At 40.4% G+C, this 12,466-nt stretch overlaps 1 protein-coding gene across 5 annotated transcripts in view; it reads right to left on the bottom strand.

Annotated features, from left to right (window-relative positions):
- The window catches only part of tle2a (TLE family member 2, transcriptional corepressor a), a 52,750-nt gene that overhangs the window by 22,251 nt on the left and 18,033 nt on the right, over positions 1 to 12,466 (bottom strand). The gene's annotated exons all lie outside the window — the stretch shown is intronic.

Below are 12,466 nucleotides of genomic sequence, written 5' to 3'. Positions count from 1 at the left end.
GTGTGTGTGTGTGTGTTACAACTTGTGTGTGTGTGTGTAAACCTTTTTCCCCCTCACAGCAGAGGGTTCATTGTCAGAAGGAAAAAACTTTAATTGATTATATTTAATAGAAAATATCAAAGTTGATTTCCATTCTTAACCACTTACTGACTCCTAAGCAACACTTCCTAAATTCCAAACTTTAAACTGGATGTGGCTTAACCACTTTCTGCAGGTCCCCTAGTACAGGGGTCAGCAACACACGGCTCTTTTGCTGCCCTGTTGCGGCTCCAAAGCAGAATTAGATTTTTAGGTAATAAAAAAAATAAAATAACCCTCCTTAAAAAACCTTACAGTAAAATAAAGCTTTTTGACAGTAAATGGTCTTAAACTATTCTGAAGGTTGTTGCGCAGACTGTGGGTCACATAGGTAGCAATGCAGCCAACAATCTCGCCTAGCTAGTAGCTAACAAAAAGGTAAAGAGAGAGATTTAAGACATATCAATAACAAATTACTTCAATCACTCCAACTGGTTTCCTGACATGTTTAGTCTGCAAGGAGGAACTATCAAACACCAAAAATCACGGCGCTGAAATCAGCTTCTCATTCACCAGCTTCTTGTTCAAATTTTCATGTTCCACCTCAAATGGTGCAACTTTTAGCTACACACTGAGCTACATTCTGGTGCCTCAAGCAGCATTTAAGATGGAAGAAGAATCAGGCAAATGAGAGACATTTTACAAGACACTGTTCTACCTTTGTTGAAAAGTGTCCTGCTGGAGTCGCGAGAAAAGCAGCTACAGCTGAGCTTAAAGCAGAGCAAAGTAAGCCTGCATTTTCATTCATATTTTTAGCCTATACTAGTACATTAGCACTTACTGAGACATGTTTATAGCAAAGATGGTGAAATGCTACTTCAATAAAATGGACATGAAATTTTGTGGCTCTCAAGGTGGTTAGGTTTTTGTTGAAACCTGACAAAATGGCTCTTCTTAATATTTGAAATGCTGACCCCTACCCTAGTCGTACGTGGTTTGCAAGATACTAAACTGGTGGCTCCAAGTCTCCAATTTTAGTTTACAGCTCCAGTGTAAAACTAAAGAAGCTAAATTTGAACCAGAAGTAAACACATCTTGGCTGATCGACTACATTTTGGGTAAGCGAACACATAAATGTCTAGCTGAACCATTGCATTAAGACCAGACCAACATTTTCACTCAAATTCTCTCCAAATCCTGGAGTCGTTTCAGGAGAGACAGAGCAAAACTAACTTTCTGCATGCTGTTCATGTTAATCAGGAACGGAGAGAGAGATGGATCCTTTTGGTGATCATTTAAATTAGTTTCAATTAAAAGGGTCCATTCCAGCCTCATTTGCTTGGTTTTCAACTCAGTATTTGAGCTGTCCTTGACCATCAAGCCCTGCGGCCATAATAACCCTGAGAAGGAAAACAGAAAAAGGAATCCCAGCAAAGTCATTCAGTCAATGTTCCGAGACAAGCTGCATGACCCCAAAACCCCGCCGCTCTGCAAATCCTTCACTGGGTGACATCTCATCGATGTCCTCTACAGCACAAACTGCACACACAGACACACACACACACGCACACACGCACACACGCACACACGCACACACGCACACACGCACACACACACATTTACACCCACGTACACACTGCCCTTGCTGTATTTTAGCAGCTCTCCTGACGTTGCTGACTTGTTTGCGAATGCTAGATTTATGCGTGCCGAGAGCGAGGGCCTGAGAAAATTAGAATATGATTAATACTGCGACATTACGGCACTGCAACAGGTAATAACGGCACATCCGCTCCCCTTCTGCAGGGCTGTGCAGACGCCGATAATTGACTCATTTATCACTACTGTTGGGGGGTGGGGAGGGGGCTGGGTAGGGGGGTGGGCGGAAGAGGGGAAAGGGGGTTGGGGTGGGGGGATTAAATTCATTCCCCTGATAGATTTTATTACTGTGGAATTGCCTTGCTGTAGAAGTCGCCCGCGTCGCAGGATTTCCGCGAACTGACAAATCTATCGGCACGCGTTCACACACTGGCTTTCCTTATTTATTCCCTCTCTCCCTGCATTAGACTGTCTCTGTAGTGCTGTGGTGAGGGCACATTCCACAGAAACATCCGAACACAGCAAGGCTGTAACACACATACAGACGTCAGCCTATCAGGCAAGATCACAAGGCATATTTATCATAGAATCTATCGCAAAGAACATACAGAGGCCAGAGTGATGTAAGGCTGGTGCAGATTTAGAAAACTAACTTAGATGGAAGAGAACTGTTTAAAATGTGGCAGATCTGCCAAGCCGTGTTAAGTGTGTGCGTGGGAGCTTGCATCTTTAATTTCCACTGGAGCCAAAAGGCTAAAGTAGCTAACAAGAAGTGGAATTTTATACTTGAGCACTGTGCAAACATTACACTGAAATCACAGACTCAGTTATCTTGAATAGCCTTGCTTGCTCACAAAGGCCCAACCCCATTTCTTCTTCTTACCCCTACCCCTTATTTTTGGGTGTCACTATTCCCCTTGGAAATTAGTTACAAGGGGTAATGGTTCAAATCTTCCCCACAAAATGGGACCCTCAAATGAAAAAATGAACATTACTTCATTAACAGGCTACTAGCAGTGCTCTACAGACCACCCTGCCAGTCTGCAGTGATAGCAGAGGAGGGTAATTTCAGCTCCTCACTGCTGGGCTTTAGTTCCATTTAAGGCATCATATGCTTTCAAAGAGGGGAGATGTGAAAATGATTTATCATCACCCACCCCTAACTCTTTGATGATATGAAGCTGAAGTCAGCTTATCCATCAGATATTGTTCGAATTTTCCTGTATCCACCTTAAATTGAGCAGCCATATTCTGGTGCTTCAGGTGTCAGAGCTGCTGGACTATTTAAGGTGGAACCGGAAATTTAGCTAGCTAGCTACGGAGACATCAGTGTATTTTTGGTTAATTTTTATGCTTATAATGAAGATAACATTTACATTTATGGCATTTGGCCGACGCTCTTATCCAGAGCGACTTACAATTTGATCATTTTACACAGGTAGGCCAAGGCAGTGTTAGGAGTCTTGCCCAAGGATTCTTATTGGTATAGTGTAGGGTTTTTGCCCAGGTAGGGATTGAACCCCAGTCTGCAGTGTAGAAGGCAGAGGTGTTAACCACTACACTATCCCAAGATAAGGACCATAATAGTACATTGAAATTACAATAAAGACCATACAATGATTAGCATATTTTTAAATGGAGAAAATACATTTGTGTGTTTCTTTGGTCACTTGTGTAGCCATCTTGGCAGTTTTCTTTTTTCCCCTCTCATAGTACTCTGTTTGGATTGTGCCTCTCAAAAATGTCTGTTTGGAGGTCCATGTAGCCCCAACACTTCATCCTACCCCTCTCTCTCTCAACAAAAATCAGGACTCCCTAGCCCATAGGCGTGAACGCAGAAAACCGAGTATTAAGTAATAAGTGGCAGGGGCGAGGGGTGAAATGGGACTGAGCCTAAAGCTGCATTATGTACTTTTTTAAAACAAAAATTAAAAGCAGTGCCATTTTATTATTTTTATGTTACAGTTTTGTTCATATTTTTGAAGGGTCAAACTCTGCCACTCCAAAAAAAAAAAAAAGCACACTAACACAAGCATGTTACCAAGCATGCTTTAATAAAGACGTGAAAAGGCAGAAATAGCGCGACTATAAATATCTAGGCTAACTACTCTAGCTAATGTTCACGAGGTCCAGAAACCATTGTCCACAGTGGCAAGATGCCAAGTACTCATCAGCATCCAGTGTTGGCTGTTTTAGCTCACATCATTCTCACACCATTCTCCATGAGTAATCTTTCAACATTCTCACCATCGTCAGATTCACCTGCTGGAGGAAGGGCTCCAAAGCACAACTGATGTTCTTCTGCACGCTGCATGCAATTATACATTTCCACCAGAGAGGTCTCTAAATCCCCTATTCTTACACAGTGTAGCATTAATAATGTAATTCTTTGTTTGTTCACCGTTTACAAACTGTTCCTCTTCCTTGTTAGTAGGCCCCGACTGAACAAACATTACTCACCACTGCCCTCTGAATGAGTTGTAACACCAGGCAGAAGTTAAAGCTTCCATTGTTTTTGTAAGACTCTTTATGTGTCTCAATAAATGCATTTCCTACCTTCATTTACATCATTCAACTGATTTACAACACACCAAATTCATGTTATGTTGCTATGTAAATTCTGAATTCCAACAACTCTGAAAAATGAATGCAACCAGATAAAATTACTGCGATCAAATAACTGCACAATAACTGTGATAAGCCTATCTCTGATACTGTATGACATACGCCCTGCGATGGACTGGCAACCTGTCCAGGGTGTATCCTGCCTTCCGCCTGATGACAGCTGTGATAGGCTCCAGCCCCCCCACCGTGACCCTGAGGGAGAAGTGGCTTAGAAGGTGTGTGCGTGTGTGTGAGAGAGACGTACTGTTATCTTCAAAAAATGAAGAACAGCATGGACAAAACTCAGGTCTCAACATAATCATGACCACTGTTTTTAGATGTGTGACATACTTTCATGCAAACTACATTAATTTTGCTCTATAGCTGCAAGGTTAAAGAAGTTGACTTCAGACAAACATGTCTTAACTGATCAACCATATTTGTGCTAAAGAATAAAACTGTCAACTTGATTTTTTTGCTCATTGTTTACTGCACCATCACTTAATACTGCAAGAATCAAACATGTGAAGATGGAAACGACGTCATCAACAACACCGCTAGAAGATAATCCGAAATCTCCACAACACACACAGACTGATGAATATTTGCACACTGGGCCATAAAGAGCCCTTTGGGGGAAAAGCTCTTGTGTGGCTTGGCTGAAGCTCATTACATTAGTGTGTTAGTCACTGTGGGTGTGAAAAAAAAAAAAAAAAAAAAAAAAAAAAAAAAAAAAAAAAAAGTGTGCCCCAACAGCCATATGATTATATGACCAGGAGAGCGTGAAAGAGACTGATCGAGATGGAGACAAATGGATGGACCAAAAGAGTGCGTGGGGGTGCATGCAGCAGACACACCCCCTTACAACTCCCCAACCCCCAGCCTCACACACACACACTCACACACAGTATCTCATGTAGAAATGACTGCATATAATAATTAGTCTGAGACTCGGGGGGGTTGGACTCATTCTGCTCTTTCAGTTTTTCCAAAGAGGAAACTGTAGTTGCTTTTATGTAAACAGCATGTTTTCCAGCAAAATGTCCTCATGTCCTGTCATCTTGAGTAGGGATGCATGATTTAAATCAGCCAAGTTTAGACTTAGCAGACTCTTGGCTTTAAATCTTGGATTATTACATATTACATTGATTATTGGCTGATTTTGTATTTCAATGCTGCTGCCATAGCATAATTAAGTGTAACTCATTGTGATAAACCGTTGTCTTTTAGCCTTGTGCCACTTTGCTTTGAGAGCGAGTGATTCTTATTTTAAGAATTTTAAACGCCTGTTTGGATCATGCAAGCAAATGTTCTTTATATTGTGATACTGGCCAAAGGAAAGCACTGGAAATAGTGCTAGTGTGTGTGTGTTTATTTAGCCCACATAGTCTGAGCACTGGCTTTTAAAAAAAATAAATAAATAAAGAAATCTCAATGGGTCACAAAAATTCATGACTCCAAAGACATTTGGTCCTCACAGGGTGCTAGAGACAAGTACACATACACACACACACACTTTGCCAATCTTTCTCTGGTATTGACAGCAGATAAGACGTGATCATTGGAACAAATTTGCAACCTGCCAGCACCATGACAGCTCTGTCAGCACAGCACTGTTAAACACACACACACACACACACACACACACACACACACACACACACATCAAAAGCAGGAGCTGATCAGTAGGTTATTATGTCTCCATTAGGGCTGTGCTTGTGTGTGTGTAATTTTTTATATATATATATATATATATATATATATATATATATATATATATATATATATATATAAATTTCACAGAAGAAGGAAAAACCTACTTTACTTTTAATGCAAGTCAAAGGAACTACATTTTTTTCCAATTAATTTTGGGTCATTTCTTTGAGTCCATTTCACAATGTACAGTGCATATAATGCAAAAGGTAAGAGGCATTTTCAAATTATGTAAAAATCTGAAAAACAAACATGAAAGATGTGAGTTTTTTTTCCGATAGAAGCGAGATGTTTTCCTCTGCTTGCTGCTGAAGTTTTGTGCTACTGATTTTCTTTACCTTCTCAACAGCAGCACCAACACTTAGAAGAGTAAACCATAAATTCATTTCAGCCCAAGTATTTATCATTTCATTTCTTGAGCCTTTCTTCATTACCTGTGGTTAACCTGCTCATTAACTCATGTACACTCAAATATTGAAATGAGTCAGAATGCGCATCCCTAGTGTTAGAGTGCCCGCTGTATTGATATTTATGCATTTACTTTTACACAGCATGTTAATAACGACATTCAGCTCTGAAAGCACTACATTTTACATTATCCAACATATTAGAGCACTTGTCTGTGAAGGGTATGGTTTACTCTTTATGATGTGCAAAAAAAGCTCAGTTGGAAAAGAACACGTTTCTTTCTGGTCCCCTTAGAGAACATATACACACAGTTCTTTCATTAGTTTACAGTCTGTTGTTGTGTGAGGGAATGAAGTAAATCTCTTTTACTAACCATTGTTAAGGCAGGTTTGAGCCTTGCTACGCCTGGCTCACACTACAGCATGATCAAGCCAATCTTGGGACCAATTTGCTCCTCCTGACAACTGGAAAACGTCTCCCGATATCGGGGTGATCTTAAACGACAACCTTTATTCCTCCAATCTACTTCCTATCGCCCCAATCGTGAATCGTTAATATTAAACATGTTCGATATTTACGATGCAGTATCCTGCAGTGTGGGGTGGATACCAAAAACACGACGACATTGACGTTATGCCTCAAAAGACCCTCAACTAATGAGAGCTGATCTGAACAGAACCTGTCAGAGTGTAAGGCAGGAGTTGTAAGCATGGCGACTGAATTGAGAGCTAAGTGGACTACAAAGGAGGAGGATAAACATGAGTTGTGGCACCAGCATGAATGTTTGTAGAATGTGTGCAATAAAACACAAAAAGCAAACACCACTAGCACAGCAACAGCCTCGGTCATCAGTCATATTTGTTTAGATCTAAAGTAATGTTAGTTTACGAGAAATCCTGCGATGTAGTTCGCAAGAAACTGCTTTCAGAATCCAAACCATTTCTTGGGACTCTTGTTCACCTGTATCTGAAAGTGTGTGATGATTCATTCAAGACAAATTGTGTGATGTGGGGACTCTGACGACCAACAACAATCGAGAACAAAATGTGTGAAGATTTCTATAATCCTGCAGTTTGGGCCACACTGTCGTTAGTTTAATTGTGTACTTGAGTTCGTTTCACTTTCACAAATGTAGTTTACTTCACGGCTATAGTGAGTTATTTGTTTGTAGCTGCTGTGATTAGTACGTAGCAAAAGCTGTATAGTTTCTTGTAAAATGTCTCTCAATGTTCGGCTTTTTATAAGGCTGAAGTTGCTTCTCATTCACCCACTATTTGTTCAAATTGTCCTGGTCGACCTTAAATGGTGTCTGAGGAGCCATAATGTAGCCGCTGCACCATTTAGGGGAACTGAAAAATTCAGACGAGATTCTGACTACAGTTTCATGACTTTAGCGTTTGACAGTTTCTCGTTGCAGATTAAACATCCCAGGAAATCATCTGGAGTGATTATAAATGCAATTAAGTCAAGTTGACTCCAAATTAGCGATGTTCATCTTAAATCTTTCTCTCTGCCTTTTCATGAACTGCTGGCTAGGCGAGATTGTTGCCATGATGACGAGCAGTCTGCGCGCTAACCTTCAGGGTTAAATTTGAATTTTCTTAGCATTACATTGTTTAAAACTGTGCATAGCTTTATTTCATTAGCAAAGGATGATTATTTTATTTTTACCTAAACATCTAATTCTGCTGTGGCGCCACAACAGGGCAGTAAAAGAGCCGCGTGTTGCTGACCCTAATATAGCTTAGGGAAAATAGTCTAATATTTTATGAACATTGACCAATTTTTTCTCCATTGAACTTTAGTGGAAAAACTGTATCGATACCTGAATACTGCAGAAACCTACACTGAAAAACAGACTTATTCATATATTTAGCATCACATGACAGATTTCCTTCATGTGCCTCTTGCATGAAACACAAACAGCATGGTGGAGAGGCAGAGTCAGACTGAGGAAGACACCAGAGCAGAAAAGACTACAGCCTTTCTAAATGGAACATGCTCAAACAGCTCTACATGGCAGAGAAAAGGCACGCAAAAAAAATCTAAATAATAAAAACAATGAAAACATTACCAATAAGCCAAAACGAATGTGATCTTTTGAAGGAAAAAAAGTGTTACCACTGAAAGTGAGTGATGCAAACAATCATTTCATCACTTGTAATTTCTGCAGACAGTGGATGGAAAAGCAGCTACTGATGGTGTTAGTCACACACACACGCACTCAAATACTGACTTCTGGCTCACAGGCTGCCACCTCTGTGAATAAAGTACAAAAAACTTCACTCCTCTGCGCTCTGACCGGCTCACCAGACAGAACCATAGTTCTCAGAAGCGCCCCCACCATAATTTATTCATTTATTCTTTTATTTAAAAAAATAAATAAAATAAGGTAAACAAATGAAATATAAAACCTTATTTACATAATCATTACTAATGTGGCCACTTTGGGAGCCACAACATATTTAACCGTCTTGGCAGTAAATATGTCTCAGTGTGTGTTAATGTACTAGTACAGGCTAAAAGATATAATATAAACAAAATTCCATACTTATTTTTCTTTTCTTCCAGCTTTAGCTGCTTTTCTCGCATCTCCAAAAGTTGAACAGTTTCTTGTAAAATGTCTCAACGTTTTACGAGGCTGAAGTCACTTCTCATTCGCCAGTTTGTTTGATTTTCCTGTTCCACCTTAAATGGTGCCTGAGGTGCCAGAATGTAACTGCTGCACCATTTAAGGTGGAACTGGAAAATTTGAATAAGAAGCTGAGGAAAGAGAAGCGACTTCAGCTTCGCAAATCTTTAGGTGTATGACAGTTTCTCATTAGCAGTTAAACGCTGTTAACGTAGCCTAGAAGAGGATTTATTGATAAAACTGTTAGAACAATCAGCAGAGCTTTATTTTACTGCAAAGGAGGATTATTTTATTTTTACCTAAAAATCTAATTCTGCTGTGGAGCCACAACAGAGCTCCGAGCCACATGTAGCAAAAGAGCCACGTGTTGCTGACCCCTGAATTAGGCCCGCTCACTCCCACCCACAGCATTGATGATGATACACAACAAAAACCCCATTAACCTCTCAACGTTACAAAAGATGTGTTCAGGAACAAATGTAATTAAATGACTGACCCTTTCCAAATATTTTACTGATCTGTTTAGTGTTTCAGAAAGTGGCACATAAACCACAGCAGGATCAGTGACTAAACCTTCAGCAAATTAACAGCGACACAATGACTGACTACACTACATATAATGGATAAAATGGATCATTCCAAAGCACTCAAACTATACTGACATGTGCATAAGTTTGGGTGCCACTTGTGAAATGACATGTTTGGTGCATTTTCTAAGGGATAATAAGTTACATCCTCTACAGAGAACGCACTCCTGTTTACCACACAATTACTGTTTATATGCTGAATTTAACACAATGCATAAAACATGGTCAAATGTGCAAAGTTACAGCACATTTTATAGTTTTCCAATATGTTAGCAAATCTTAGCAAATAAACAGACATTGTGCACTAAAATTTGCAGATAAATGGTATATTTAAGTGTGTTCCCTGTAGAGGACGTATTAACTTATTTTCACTTAGATCAACAAAACTCGTTCCCTGGTGATGCTACAGCTATCCATGGCCAAGAACAGCACAACTGACCTCGCTCTATCTGGGTGTGTAGGATGGCCCTCCCTATACCTCATCACTCAGCATGCTGCTAGCCAGCGCAGGCATCCGTTAGCTGACATAACAGACCTCCGAGCGCGCTTAACTGTCCAATGACGACGTGTGAGCAACAGTTCGAAAAGAAGCGGTAGCACTTCACAGGTCTCATAGGAAGCCTGTGCCAGCCTTCAGCCACCTGATGGGTGGCCATAACTAGTGGGTGGAACTGGATAGGACTAAATTTGTGGGGGAAAATTGGAAGAAAAAATACATAAATAAATAAAAAACAAATAGAAATCAACAAAATGTCTTTTGATCAGGGTGTTCAAACTTTTGCATTCGACTGTCACTGATAAAATCAATTAAATGTATTCCAGAGTCCCACCCATGCCTACAGGCACGAGCAGCTAAACAGCCCGAAACAAGTGTGAGACCTCCCCCTCTCTCTCTCTCGCTCTCTCAGACATACATTAAAAAATGTTTCCACATAACCACTGCTTACACATGTTGCAAACACACACTCTCAGAGGAGCGCCAAGGCAACACACACACATACCAAACACCAACCACAAAAACTCCACGTTTTACAATACAGACGTCAGATCGTGCACTTACTCACATACAGAAACTCTGCCAAAGCGTGTGGAAGCATGCAGGACTCTCAGGGGGGGTTCTGCACAGAGTGTGTACGTCTGTGCACATTCACTCACGCGCACACACACGCACACGTGCAGTCCTTTCTAAGCCAAAATTGCGTGTGTGTGGTGGGATGGGCCGACTGAGGATCATTACAGTAATGAGAGCCTCCTGTCTGTAGTCTCTCTCTGCCTGCTGATTAGACGGCCTCATACAAACACACATGCAAAAAACATGTGCAGCAAGAGGCATGCGACACCACTTGGCCTTGTTCTCTGTTTTAGAGTTAGGGCTGTGGTTCAGGTTTCTCCTTTTTAGTTCATGGAATGAACCAGGTGGTGGTCTCGTTTATTTGATTATACAAAACTCATCAATTAAAATTTACATTCTCAATGAATCAGCAATGCTAAGCTGGCACTTTTCCTGATAAAGCATATTCTAAAAAAAGTCATGCTGCTTTCTCTTACACCAAGGGTGTGTTCACACTTGCCAGTACCTCTGGGAGATTTACCAGTTCATCTGGTATGCAGGCTGAAAATCCAACCTTTACACCAGCACAACACAACATACAGACAGTGAAAACACCCATGATAACCTGTTAGTCACACTTCAAGTGAAAATGAAAATGCAGCAGTTCTTCCATCATCTCTCACTGCGCAGTCAGAGTTAGCGCAGTAGGTCTGAAAGAAATATGAAAGAAGTAACCAGTACCTTAGGACTAGCCTTTAGCCTAGCAAGGACAACAGATTTATTAGCACATTTCTATTTCTTCCCACAGTGTCTGCCTCACTTGTCCAGCTGTATCAGGCAGTGCCATGGCCTCATGGCCTCAGGTACTGATAACAGGAAGTTATACAAGTAATATTTTCCAAATTTCATTGTCCACTGGTTGTAGACGTAAGCACGTATGCAGAATGCACATGAAACAAGTGACTTGAAACAAATATAGGCCATATACACACACACACACACACACACACACACACACACACACACACACACACACACACGACTGCATACAATGATCTGATCATGCATTAATGCTATAAAGGCAGTTGGGCCACTTGAGGCTGTGTGTTAGTGATTTTACTTTTATTTGTTGTGGAAAAGCAATGGCAACGCTATGCCCATGGAGACTTAATGGTTTGCAGCAATATTACAACCAAAAACGTAAAACATGATCACAAAACAAAATGTGTGCTCAGCTAGGCCATTAAATATTTCCAAACAGTTTAGACTTTTTCTGTATACGACTTCTCTTTACAAAAGGTAGGCCCGATCCCATCTCTTATTTTTACCCCTACTCCTTGTTTTTAGTGTCACCTTGCCCATTAGAACAAAGTTAAAAGGGGTCACTGTTGAAATCTACAAAACAGGACCCTCAAATAAAGAAGAGCATTACTTCATTAACAGGCTACTAGCAGTCCTCTGTAGGTGACCTGGGGTGAAGTTCAGTAACCTGATTGGCTTTAGTTAATTTAGGGAATCATATGCTTTCAAAGAGTGGGATACGATTATTTGTTATCACCCACCACTAATTCTTCAGTGAAACGAAACTAAAGTCAGCTATTCTCCAGCTTCCTGTTTGACCACCTTAAATATAGCAAAACCTTAAATCTAGCAGCAGTTAAATTTTGGCACTTCAGACGTCAATACTGCTGGACTAAGGTTTAGCTAGTTACCAACCAAGACATTAGCATACAACTAGTAATCCATTGAAATGACAATAAACCAAGATAATACATCATCATTTTTAATAGAGAAAAGACTAATTTCTGGGATTTTTGGTTGCTTGTGCAGCCATCTTGCCATTTTTTCTCTTTTTTT

This window comes from Pygocentrus nattereri, chromosome 15, assembly GCF_015220715.1.
Source record: "Pygocentrus nattereri isolate fPygNat1 chromosome 15, fPygNat1.pri, whole genome shotgun sequence".
Classification (NCBI taxonomy): domain Eukaryota; kingdom Metazoa; phylum Chordata; class Actinopteri; order Characiformes; family Serrasalmidae; genus Pygocentrus; species Pygocentrus nattereri.
This window is presented reverse-complemented; position numbering and strand designations above follow the sequence as displayed.